This window comes from Canis aureus, chromosome 23 (assembly GCF_053574225.1).
Source record: "Canis aureus isolate CA01 chromosome 23, VMU_Caureus_v.1.0, whole genome shotgun sequence".
Taxonomy (NCBI): domain Eukaryota; kingdom Metazoa; phylum Chordata; class Mammalia; order Carnivora; family Canidae; genus Canis; species Canis aureus.
The window spans coordinates 44,463,108-44,475,826 of record NC_135633.1 but is presented as its reverse complement, the minus strand read 5'-3'; the positions used below and the strand labels follow the sequence as shown (position 1 = coordinate 44,475,826).

Sequence of the window (12,719 nt, the reverse complement as noted above, 5' to 3'; positions counted from 1 at the left end):
TGTTTGTGCTAAACCTCTTTACTATGCAGTTAGCACCTTGTTATCTAGTGTTCTTTTCTGTTGTCACTTCACAGTTTACGGCCAGGTAATGTCAGCCCTGGTGTAGAAAGAGGATCACTGGACTTGGGTCTGAAGAGCAGTGGCTGAGTCATGTGTGTATAGGACTTCCACTTAGTTTTGATATTTAATCTGTTTAATTCCCTTACTTATTTTGGAATTGGCACCCCCCACTCCCTGCCACTCCTGGAGAACTGCTTCTCCTTCCTCCACTCTTGGGCCTGCCTAAATGTCCTTCCTGATTGGCCCCCTGTGCCATTGGTGGACCATTGGTGGACCTGGCTAGGCCAGTCAGGGCTCTCTCTGAGGGGTTTGTTTGTTTTGGTGAAAGAACAATTTATTGTGAGGCCCAGGGGTCTCAGAGACTCCAAGACAGTAATTGCAGCCATGGAATTGGATGTTAACATGGGGCTTTCCACAGTACAGGAACATCCTATACCCAAGTGAATGGAAGGCAGCCTTCTACATGGAAAATACAAAAGAAAAGCATGGAACTGGTTTTGCTACTTGTGGACTTCTCAGTCAGATCAAAGATATTGGGTGTTGGAGAAGGGAGACAATTTAATGGACCTACTACCCAGTGTAGGTCAGAGGGGAGCAGAAAGGCCTAGTAGACATCATTTCAAGCCCATGTCTTGGACGTTTTGAACTGGAGGCCCAAGAGCTTTTCCCTCGGACGTGGTGAAATGGGAATGGGGGTCTTGAACTCTGGTGGCCCTGGTTTCCGGTCTGGAGGAGAGAGCTGGCCTGTTGGGGGGTAGGAGGAAGCCGCAGGCAGAGAAGCAGAGAGAGGAATGTGTTCATCTGGGAATCCCCAGCTGCCACCTGCCCTTCCTGTGGTAAAGTTGCTCATTTGCCTCAGCTCACTGGAGGTGCTTTGTTTAGTTGCTTATAACCAAGGGTCCCAAAAAATAGGTGTTGTGATCTTCAGCAGTCACTGAGCTTCTCTTAGCTCACCTTTTTTCTCATGAGTACAATGGTAACAATAGTTGACTCACACGTACTGGAATGTTCAGATGAAAGAACACGTGTGTGAAAACTTTGGGGAGGATGGTAACATTGGAGGTAGGGAGGCTGTGACAAGCTGTGTGATTATTTTATTAACTATTTGACACTGATGAGCTGATTGTTCTGAATGCTGTTTGTTTCTTCGTTTAACTTAAAATGTTCTTTAAAAAAAATTTTTTTTTAAAGATTTGATTTATTCATGACAGACATAGAGGCATTGACATAGGCAGAGGGAGAAGCAGGCCTGATGCAGGACTCGATCCCAGGACCCCTGAGATCACGACCTGAGCCAAAGGCAGAGACACTCAACCACTGAGCCACCCAGGCGTCCCTTAAATGTTCTTTTAGAAACAAATGATGCTGTTAGCATATTCCTTTTTTTTTTTTTTTTAAATCACAGCATTAAAACAAGCTTGGCCTGATTTAGGTATTCATAGGCAATGAATGAATGGGTGTTGATCAGTTAGGGCCCTTTCAGATCTACAAAAGCTTTCTCTGAGGTGAGCTCTAATCATGTCTTGGTGAGCACTGAGGATGGACTCCATATCAGATGGGCTGTTCCCTACATTTCCATGCTAGAGAAACTAGTGCTGAAATTCTAGAGTGTGCATTTATTTGACTTTGAAGTTAGGTCGCCTTGGGTTTGAATCCTGGTGTTGCTACTTGCTAACCTGTATTGTCTTTGAGCTTCAATCTTGCCGCTTGTAAAATGGGAATAATAATCCCAACCCTGCAGATTGAGAGTTACCGGAGAAGATGTATTTACAGTCCTTAGCCGTGTCTTATATGTGGTAGGTGCTGGATAAATGTGGCTGCTACTATTAAAAATCCTAGTGTTAGTAACAGTTGCCACTAAAGGGGGTAAGACTAGAAATTACGTGTCTGGATTTGGCATTTAATGACAAAATTAAATAATCAGAGTAAAAATCAATTTATCAACCACCATGGGGTGCCTCGTCTGTGCCAGAGGTGAGGTGCAGTGGATCAGAATGTGAGGAACCACTTTCCTGTCTCCTGGGGAAACAAGTTATGTATTTAGAGAAAGAAACACATAACGCAACAGGTGTTGGGCTGTCAAGGATGGTAGAGGATTGGAAACAGAGAGGCATCACCGGAAGGCCTAGAGCTGATGGGGGGAAGAGGCAAGAGAAGAGAGGCCAAGAACTGAACATTCAGGGTGCTCTCTGGAAGAGGCCAAATGATATATACCTATTATGCTTCATTTTCCCTGTTTTATATTCTTTTGTCTTCCTGACTCCATCACAGACCTGCTTCGTGTTTCTGGTCATGGTGATGAAGATCCATACCCATCGCACATTACAGAATTTAACATTTTCTTGAAAATTCATTTTCTCTGTGAACAGTTGGCTTTTTGTTGGCACGCACCCTTCAATGATCAGAATTCTCCCAGTAAATTCTGTCCCCTCCCCCCCCCCCATTTGCTCTGCCTTATCTTAGTTTCCTGCAACATAAGTGGCCTTTTTGGGAATTTTACTGTATGGAATCACCAGCATTCATTCGGTGGATGTTTGTTGAACACCTACTATAGGCAGCAGGCAGGGCAGCATGCTAGGGAGGCCTGGGGAGGAGAAAGATTGAGCAGGGTGGTCCCTGCCTCGAAGTGGCTCGCCTAGTGGAGGAAACAGAGGGGCACATGGCCTCTAATTAAATGTGATTAGTGCTTCATGTTGATCAGATAAGGAAAGGCATTGGCAGGAGTCCCAAGTCCCCACGTTCCTCCATCAACGACTTGGTGCTGTGCTTGGTTCACGAAAGCTGTCCGCCTCCCAGAGCACAGTCTGTAAGAATGCCTTCTTTATTAGGATCTGCGGTCCTGATGTGAAATTTCTCTGCGTGGGTCCCTGCTTGGTGAAGTGTTTCAGGGAAGGTTCCTTCCGTCACCCCCACCCAAATCCTCCTCCAGGCGGAAAGTCTAGACGGAAAGAGAGTATCTAGACTCACGAGTCTGATCTCTGTCCTCCCACAGATTTACACTTGCACCTCCCCAGGCTTCCCTGTCTCAGAAATGGCACCATCATCAGAGCCTGAGAGCCCTTGTGCCACTTCCCTCTCTCTCACCCCTGTATCTGGTTGTCATGGAGTCCTGTTAGCTCTGTCCCCTCCTGCTTCTCCACTGCCATCACCCCAGCCCAAGCTACCAACTCCAACTGTAGCTGATGACTCTAGTTACTGGTTACTGGGTTCTGGAAGTAATTTAGGGGTATTTACAAGCCTTAAAAAAAGAGAGATGGGCACGTGGGTGGTTCCGTTGTTGAGCATCTGCCTTTGGCTCAGGTTGTGATCCCAGGGTCCTGGGATCCAAGTCTCACATCAGATTCCCTGCCAGAGCCTTCTCCCTCTGCCTGTGTCTCTGCCCCTCTCTCTCTGGGTGTCTCTCATGAAGAAATAAATAAAATCATAAAAAAAAAAAAAGGGAGACAGAGAAAGGAAGGAAAGGAGAATGGGAAACCATTAGAGTGCAGTGCATGTAGTAAGGTGGAATTTTATTTTGTGAAACATGTATTTGTGTATAATAATAGTCATATAGAAAAAGATTACTAAAGTTGCTAAGGGTTTTACATATATTGGCTAATTTATGCCCCACAACCCTATGCAGGAGGCATTATTATTATTCCTGTTTTCAGATGAGGAAACAGGCTCAGGGAAGTTGAGAAACTGGCTTAGAGTCACAGAGAATGTCAGGGTTCCAGCCGAGGGCTGGCCTGCCTCGCATAGGCTCTGTGTGTGCGTGTGTATGTGCACATGTACTGGGTTGCAGAGTAAAATGTCTTTCTCATTCTATAAGTTATAAAAAGTTGGGAAGTTTCTGTTTGACAGACATCTATGCTTTCACTCTGAGCTGGGGCCACAAGAAATAACTTTTTACAATGCAAATTGGATGCTGCTTTTCTAGAGCAGGGTCACATGCTCTGGGGAGAAATACAGTCTGGGCGCTCACAAGGCTTGTGCAGCCTGGTCCCTGCTGGCCGCTTAAGCCTTATAGCTCTTTCTGTCTCGTGGGATTGAGACCCCCTTGGGGCCTCTGCATGTGCTCCCTTCACCTCTCGGACTCAGCCAGGCCCTTCATGACCTGCCACATGGTAACCTGGCCTGCAAGTTCACAGCACTTACTACGTCCATAAAGAAACAGCTCCTTGTTCGCTAGATGTCTCTCTGGAGCAGGGTCACGTAGAACTGGCTCACAAGCCCAGGCCCGGGGATTCTGTTAACCAGGGATGATAAAGAAAGGCAGGAGTCTCATTTTTGACTGCATTGACTATATCTATCAAAATCTTCTTTACTCTCCTTTTCCTATCTGACCTTTCTAGAAAGCATTTCTTTGATTGACCATGTTTACCTCTATAGATGGTTCAGAATCTTTTGAGTAGTTTTTTTTTTTTTTTTTTAAGATTCTATTTATTTATTTAACACAGAGAGAGCATAAGCAGGGAGAGCAGCAGACAGACAGAGGGAGAAGCAGACTCCCTGTGAAGCAGGGAGCCCAATAAAGGGCTCAATCCCAGGACCCTGATATCATGACCTGAGCTGAAGGCAGATGCTTTACCAACTGAGCCACCCAGGTGCCCCTTGAGTGACTTTATTTGTTTGTTTGAGATTATCTTTTAAACCAGTGGATTCCCAGTGTTCTGTTCTAACTGGGTGAAGAGCTGCTGGCCCACATTGTGGGGAGGGCCCTCCAGTTCCTGTGGGGATGGGCATTGTGGTCTTGTGAAAGAGTTCTAGATCCCCAGGTCTAGAGATAGAGGCCTTGGCTACCCTACTTCTCTGCGATTCAGCCATGGGACTGCTTCTGGTTCCTAAAATGGGGGTGATGACCATATACCCCCCTCCATCAGGGCTGATCATGGTGGTCAGGAGATGTAGCAGTGTTGGCTGTTCAGGAAGGTGGTTTGGTTGTTTCCCTTCCTTCCTACTTGGATCTTTTTGTGCTTGACAGTGTTCCTTTGTTAGTGGAGGGACCCTGCAGGCCCCGTGATACCAGGCCCAACCAAGGTCAAGGGCAGTTCTCTCATCTGTTGAGTGAGCGTAGCCTCGGGCAAAGCCATTCAGATTTTTTTCTCTGTGCTTATATACTGGTGATTTTTAAAACCTTGATGTTTGACTTTGGGGGTTTCATGGCCAGTTTTAGTGAATGGCTATTCTACATTCTGCTTTGGCCCTGATATCATAACTACAGTGATGATAATTACAGCTTTTGTTCAATGAGTATCTGCCATATGCCAGATGTGTGCTCAGAGTGTCTGCGATGTGTTATTCTCCCCACCCCCAACTTTGGGAAGTCCATAGTAGACTCCTCATGTTGCAGAAGAGAAAACCAAGGTCCAGTGAGTTCAAGCACCTTCCCAAGATCTTCCAGCTGGAGTTCTCTCTAGGACACCATTCTCATTTCAGTTACAACTACCTTCCTCCTCCTCCTCCTCCTCCTCCTCCTCCTCCTCCTCCTCCTCCTTCTACTACTACTACTTCTTCTCTTCTTCCTCTTCTCTCCTTTCTTCTTTCTTCTTCTTAACTTAGTAACGACTGTAGGCTCCTTGTGAGCAACTTTCAATAGTTGTGTTTTGTCTGTTTTACACAGTCTGTGTTCTGGGTTGGTATAATCCAGGTCTCCCTGGGTGAGCCACTTGCTCAAGCGGCCTGGCTGTCTAGGCCGGCCTTCCCATTCCTCTGGGGGGCGCTGCGGGACTCTCATGGGCTCCTGCAGTGCTTCCTGCCCCATCTGCTCCTGCCCATGTGGTGGTGGAGCTCACACTCTGGAAACGGGAGCTGGTTTCCCTTCTTCCCTACTCTTTTTATTTCTAAACACTTCTGTTTGTCTTCTCCAGGCTATATTCATTCCCCCTTTTACTGCTGCAGTTTATTGCTCTTTGCTGGCTCCTTTATTGTTATTTTATTTTCCAAACTTGCCTGAAATGCATCTTGACTGTGGCATCCTCAGTAACAAGAGCCTTGCTCTTTGTTACTGAATCCTTCCCTCCTTTTGGTTGCCAGTCTGTTCTGCAAGGCTCCACTTCTTTCCTTTCCGTCATTAAATGTTGATACTCTTCTGTTCCTGCTCTCTTACAGAAACTGGTCTTTCATTTTCCCCCGATTGTTACAATGGACCTCCAGAGTGCTACGGTTTGACTTCCTAGCACACAGACTTGTTTTTGGAATTGTATGCTCCTAGAGTAACGGGCCCCTTTGCGGTGTCCCTGCTCTTTCTCAAAGCAGATCTGTCCATACCCGGTCAGTTTCTACCTGGTTCCCTGGCTCTTGTAAGATCAGATCAGAACACCTCGTCATTGTGTGGGAGACCACGGGTGTCCTTCCCTGCTGCCTCTTCTCCACACACCACCTGCTGCGCCTCCCTGCTCCCTGGCCACGAGACCAGCTGTTCTCAAACTTTTTGTTTCAGAACAAAACAAAATTCTTAAAAATTAATGATTTCCCCAAAGAACTTTCAAATATATGGACCTTATCTAGCAATCTCGCAGCCTATATTAGAAATTGAAATTGAAAAGGTTTAAAATACTTATTCAATTAGCTTAAATATAGCAGTAATAAACCCATTACATGGTGACGTAAGTAATATTTTTAATGGAAGTTAACGATTTCTAAGATAAAAAACATTTAATGGAAGAGTGACTTTGTTTCACATTTGTCCAGATCTCTTTGAAGCCTGCTTTCTCAGAAGACAGATGGATTCTCACTAATGCTTCTACAGCCATCCTATTGCAATATGTTGTGTTGGGTGAACTGTGTGAAGACAATACAGCCTTACACAGAAACTTAGTTGGAGAAGGGAGGAGTGTTTTAATGACCTTTTCAGTAAATTGTGGATAGTCTTTGAACAGAGCTTGACAAGTGATTGTTGCAGTGGAGAATCTGATATCCCATCAATGGACTTTTCATACTTTGTTACATTAAAATCTGTTGGTCCACCTTGCAGATTGGAAGGATCTTTTATGCATTTTGAAACATCACACCTTAGCCATATGGAAAATAGTACTTTTGTTAATATTACTACCACCCTCATCTGAAAAGTCTATATGTATTGGGATGCTCCAAAGCTCACAGTGGCTGATACAAGTTTTTCAAAATTTTAGTTTCTGCTCAAAAGCTCATTTTTTTTTTTAGCAGCAAACATCATCAGTTTTTCTTGAAATAACCAGCTTATGTTATTCATTTTTGAGAAAATTTCTACAAATACCCAAGTCTGAATAACCACAGTTTTTCTGTTAATTCTTTTGAATAAAAATGGTGTTTCATGAAAAAGAGTGGCTGATCCATCTTGCAGCTCTGTCACATGAGTGCTTTTCCTTCCTGACAACCATCACACTTTGGCTGGCAGCAGAAGTGCTTTATGAGTGCTTACCATCTTGTCAGATGGGATATTAAAAAGATGTGTACTTAATGGTCGATATTTAATACAATTAATACCTTTTTACTGCTTCATCAAGGACATTCTTAGATGAAATTGACTTTTTTTTTTTTTTTTTTTTTAATGGTGAGTGCATGATGGTGGGGAATACGGTGACTACTAATATGGTCCGATGCCACTCCTCGATTTTTGCAAAGGCACCAGCAGGTTTACCTGTCGTTGCTTTTGTACCATCATTGCAAATGTCAACACAGTTGAAGATAGTTTTGGCCTTGCAGTAACCCTCGAGAGGGTCTTGGACCATACTTTGAAAACCAAATTGTCTTCATTCATCCACACACAGTGGAGTCTCTTGCTTCCCATCTGCCAGGAACACTTGTCCTCACCAGCTCTCCATCCTTGTGTGCAAGTATGTGTACACACATATACATGATTTTTTATATATACTGGTTTTACTGATCATGTTCTCAGGGCTCTTCCAGTAGACTGTACACTGTGAGCCAGGTTTCATATATTTATCTTGGTGGCAGTAATGCCAAGGATTGTACCTATTAAATGCTAACTCGTTCCGTTTTGGCTCTTTCATCATCATCATATCATTATTGCAAGGGCTTAATAAATGTTTTTTGAACCAGTGAAGCGTTTGGGCCAGTGTTTTTCCAGAATTTCCTTAGAACATTGGTTCTCTGTGATGTCAGTAAGTGTTAAGCATGAGGGGCATCTGTGCTTGACTAGATTTGGGGATAGTAAGCAGGCTTTGAATTGAAGGATTTCGCAGATCCTTCACTGTGTGTAATGTGCACTGTGACTCCTGAAGGGGGGTGGGAGGCCACAGAGTGTGGTATTTCCCAAGATGAATGGCATGTGAACCTCCTTTTCTTGGCATATCTCAAAGTATTAGGGTTCTCAGAATTTTCCTTGGGAAATCATGGTATAGCCTGGCTTTTCTACTTTTACAGATGAAACTGATTACTTGTGTCCATTAGTTATATCTCAGATATTTTATGAGTACCTCCTAAGGTTAAGTGCTAGTAGATTTAAGCATGCAATGCGAGCAAAAATAAATAAATAAATAAAATAAAAAGATTTGGAGAAAAGGAAGATACACAGTGCTAAACCATTTGCTTTCTGTTTTTTTCCCCATTTTCAAGACTCTGCCCGATCTGTTTAGGTATTCCTTGCAATACTTGGCCACGGCTGGTATCCCTGTGATCCAAACAACTGATGAAGATCATTAAGATGTGGGCTATTTGCCCACTCGTTTCACCTGAGAGGATAGTGCTTCAGAAATATGATCTTTTAGAATGTGAGCCAACCACCACTCAGTGCCTCGCACATAGTAGGTGTGTGTATACATTGATTGGCTGAACAAAGAATGAGTAAGTGTGCTCTGAAGAATCTGACACTAAAGAATGAGCTCCGCACTGTGGTCTCATCAGCCCAGGGCCCAGACTCGCTGTACCGTACAGCACAGGGTGGGCTGAATAAAACCTAATAATGTGCTTTTCACGCTCCACTGCTCTGACCTGGCGCATTGTGGAGGGGACCAGCGATCTTCCCTTCCCTTCCACTCCAAACAAAACACACAACACATCCTACTTTCTATTTTGATCCAGTATCTCCCATAAAAGGGGGGTTGGGGATGTTAATACACTCTTTCCATGAATCTATTTAATCAAGGGATGTGATGTCGATACGGTAAAATTGGTCTTTGGTCTTCTGATGCCTGTGCAGATGCCAGTGGGAGGGTTTTGTGTCAGAATAGCCTTGGAGTCAGGACTTCGGTAAGAAGATTAACCTAGTGTTTAATTTGATGTTTCATTCTGTGAAGTCACCTACAGAGAAATCAAACATTTACATGTTTATTAACCAGTGCTTTTGGTTCTTGGCACATGGCCCACACTGCTTTGGGCTGGATGAGCTCTGGGAATGCATAAAAAATCTCCCTTGCTCCCCTCCTCATACCCCATCATATGGATCCATAGACAGGAAAACATTTACCAGCTCCAATTATCCTTTTTGTTTCAAAGCCTGAAACTTTTTCAGCCACGTCGTGTTCCTGCCGGAGTCTGAAAATTAATAGGCTTTAAAGAGGCCGAGGGTTGAGTGGAGTGACTTTGAGAACGGCATGCATCTGGATTCCTGATTTTACAGGTGTTGCTCTGAGACTGAAGAAATCATCTTCTCAGGGAGTTTGGCCCCTCCTGTTTTCTAATTTTTGTGATTGAGTTAGAGTTATAGGAATATCATGAGTTGCTAATTTTTTAAAAAATAATTTTCTTCCCTTTATAAAAGTAATTCACACTAATTGTAAAAACTTGGAAAAATATCAAAAGGCATAATGCTGAAAATTACCCATAATTCTAGTACTCAGAGATAATCACTACAAACCATTTGTTGTATTTGCATGCATTTTTGTACGCATAATTAAGAGCATTGTGTATAAATTTCTATTTCTACTTTTCCTATTTCACATAATATTTTTCTCTTGCATTGAGAGCAGAGCAGCATAGGAACTTATGCTAGCTTCCTGGGGCTGCTGTAACAAATTTCCATAAATGGAGAGGCTTACAACAACAGAAAGTGATTCTCTTTCAGTTCTGGAGGCCAGAAGTTCCGGGCAAGGTATAGGCAAGGCTGTGCTCCCTCTGGAGGCTCTAGGGAGAAGCCACTCCTTGTCCTACCCTTGGCATTCCTTGGCATGTGGCCTCATCTCCCATATCTGCCTCATGTGCTTTGTGTGTGTGTGTGTAATCTCTGCCTCTCTTATGAGGACACTGGTGGTGGCCTGTAGGGTCCACTCGGATAATTGAGGGTATCTCCTCATTGTAAGATTCGTATCTTATTTTTTAAGTTTTGTTTTAAGGTTTATTTATTTGAGAGAATGCATGTGGTGGGGGGAGAGCAGAGAGAGTCTTAAGCAGACTCCACAATGAGTGTGGAGCCCCATGCAGGCTGGATTTCACCATCCTGAGATCACGACCTGAGCTGAAACCAAGAATCAGATGCTTAACTCACTGTGCCACCCGGGGCCTCTGAGATTCTTCTCTTAATCACATCTGCAGAGACCGTTTTTTTGTATAAGGTGACAGGTTCCAGGTTTAGGTCATGATATCTTTGGGGCCAGTTTTTAGCCTGCCACAGGGCTCAAGAGCATGGACTTTGGAGCCAGACTGGGTGGGCTTAAACCCCAGCGCTATCTCCTGCTGGCAGGATGACTTTGGGCAAGTGTCTTAATTCTTGCTGCCTCCATTTTCTGATCTGTAAAGTGGGAATAATAAGCTTAAGTTATGCCTGGCCCATGTAAGGATTAGCTGTTATCATTGTGATTGTTATTTTCATTAAAAATTCTTTGTAAAGTGTCATTTAAATTTAAAATATATTTTTAAATTTTTTTTTAAAGATTTTTATTTATTTGAGAGAGATAGAGAATGAGTGGGATGAGAGGGAGAAGCAGACTCCCCACTTATTAGGGAGCTAGATGCAGGGCTCGACCCCAGGACCCGGGGATCATGACCTGAGCCAAAGGCATATGCTTAACTGACTGAGCCACCCAGGCACTCCCATGTAAAATGTCATTTTAATAGCTGCATAAACCTTATTTGTGAACACAAATAATTTATCACATCATTTCTGTTTGTTGGCTAGTAAGTTTATTTCCAGTTTTTTATCTCATGTCTAACGCTGTCATGGGTACCTTTGAGCACTGAGGTTTGTCCTCATTTCTGCTTCATTCTCTACCGTAGTGTTCTGAAAATGAAATTACGATTTAAGCTATTTAATAAGAATTTGCCAAATTGCTTTCCAGAAAGATTATGCCTGTTACATAACTCCCAGTAGTAGCTGAATGAACAGAGTGCCTCTTTTACTGTGGCCATACCTGAATCGAGTGTTATCATTTTATACATTCTCAGCCATTTTTTACATCGTCTGCCCTTTAAAGCTGATGTGTAACATAGCAGAGGGTTTCAACATAGTGGTTCCTTTAGCAAGAACTATTCTTGCAAAGCAAGAAAACTTCTAGTGAAATTCTGTCCCTGCCTTGTCAAGTCTTCCAGTGCTTTCTCCATTTTGTTAGGAAACCTGAGTGTTTTTGAGGCTACAGGGAAGGGTGTTGGGGAGAGGACATGTTAGTGGCAGGACAGTGCTAGGTATACAAGGATTTTAGTAAAACGGTTTTATTTGTGTTCTCAAACTTGGACATTGAAAGCTCTGAAAACACTGGAACAGAAAACAGATCAATTTAATTACTTTACAACTAAAGCTGCTTGAAGGACAGGACAATGGGGTAAGGAAGGGGCAGCTTGTCCGCTACCTGCTAAAGAAGGTGGGAGACCAGCTTGGGAAGGCCTGAGGGAAAGTCTGTACCTGTGTTTTGTACCCCTACCACCTGTTAACCTCCTTTCCTTTCCCAGGGGGTGCCCACTGCAATATGACTGCCCCCAGGGCAGCAGAGGAAGAGCAGGGATCCTAGCTGAGTGAAAGGGTGGTGGTCTTTCTCCCCCAGTGGTGCTCTGATATGAGTGTGCAGTGCATACCAGGTACAGCGGTCACACACACATTGGGCAATATCCAGATCAGTTATTGTGGGCTAAATGGTAGCCCCAGAGATGTGCCCAAATAATGTTACCTTATTTAGAGAAAAGGTCTTTGTAGATGTGATTAAGATAAGGATTTTTGAGATGAAATAACCTTGGATTATCCAGGTAGGCCCTCAGTGTCATCACAAGGCCCTTATAAGAGAGGGGAAGAAGGAGATGTCACACAGAGAAGACAGTGAAGTGGAGGAGAGGTGTGGCCACAAGCCAAGGAATGCCGATAGCCACCAGAATCTGGAAAAGGTGTGAACCAGCAGTGAAGAGTTGGTGGATGACCACCAACTTTTTGAGTATCAGTGGTCTAGTCTCCCTCCCTCTTTTTATGGTCGAGGAGATAGAGGCCCAGAAAAGAGGTGGTAGGATGGAGATTAGAGCACAGGTGCCTCTGCTGCTTGGAATAGAGAGACAGGATGTGGTGCCAGCCTCCCGGGACCCGGGCCTGGGGTGAGCAGCCTGGAGTGCAGCCCTTCAGCTTGTTCTGCTGGTCAGCTGGTATCCCTGGTGCTTTTCTGTGACCTGCTGAGTGAAAGTGGATGCTCCAGGGAACCCCTGGGGCACTGAGCTGCTTAGAAGGCCCAGAAGCAGGGGAACCTTGTAAAGTCTTTGCTGCTGATGGCCAACAGCAGCAGGCAAGGGATCCTGTCAGAGGTAAAGGTCACGGCTTGCTGTTGACT

The 12,719-nt window shown here is 44.1% G+C and overlaps 1 protein-coding gene across 6 annotated transcripts in view; it reads left to right on the top strand.

Moving 5' to 3' along the window:
- The window catches only part of SMCO4 (single-pass membrane protein with coiled-coil domains 4), a 62,549-nt gene that overhangs the window by 26,884 nt on the left and 22,946 nt on the right, over positions 1-12,719 (top strand). The gene's annotated exons all lie outside the window — the stretch shown is intronic.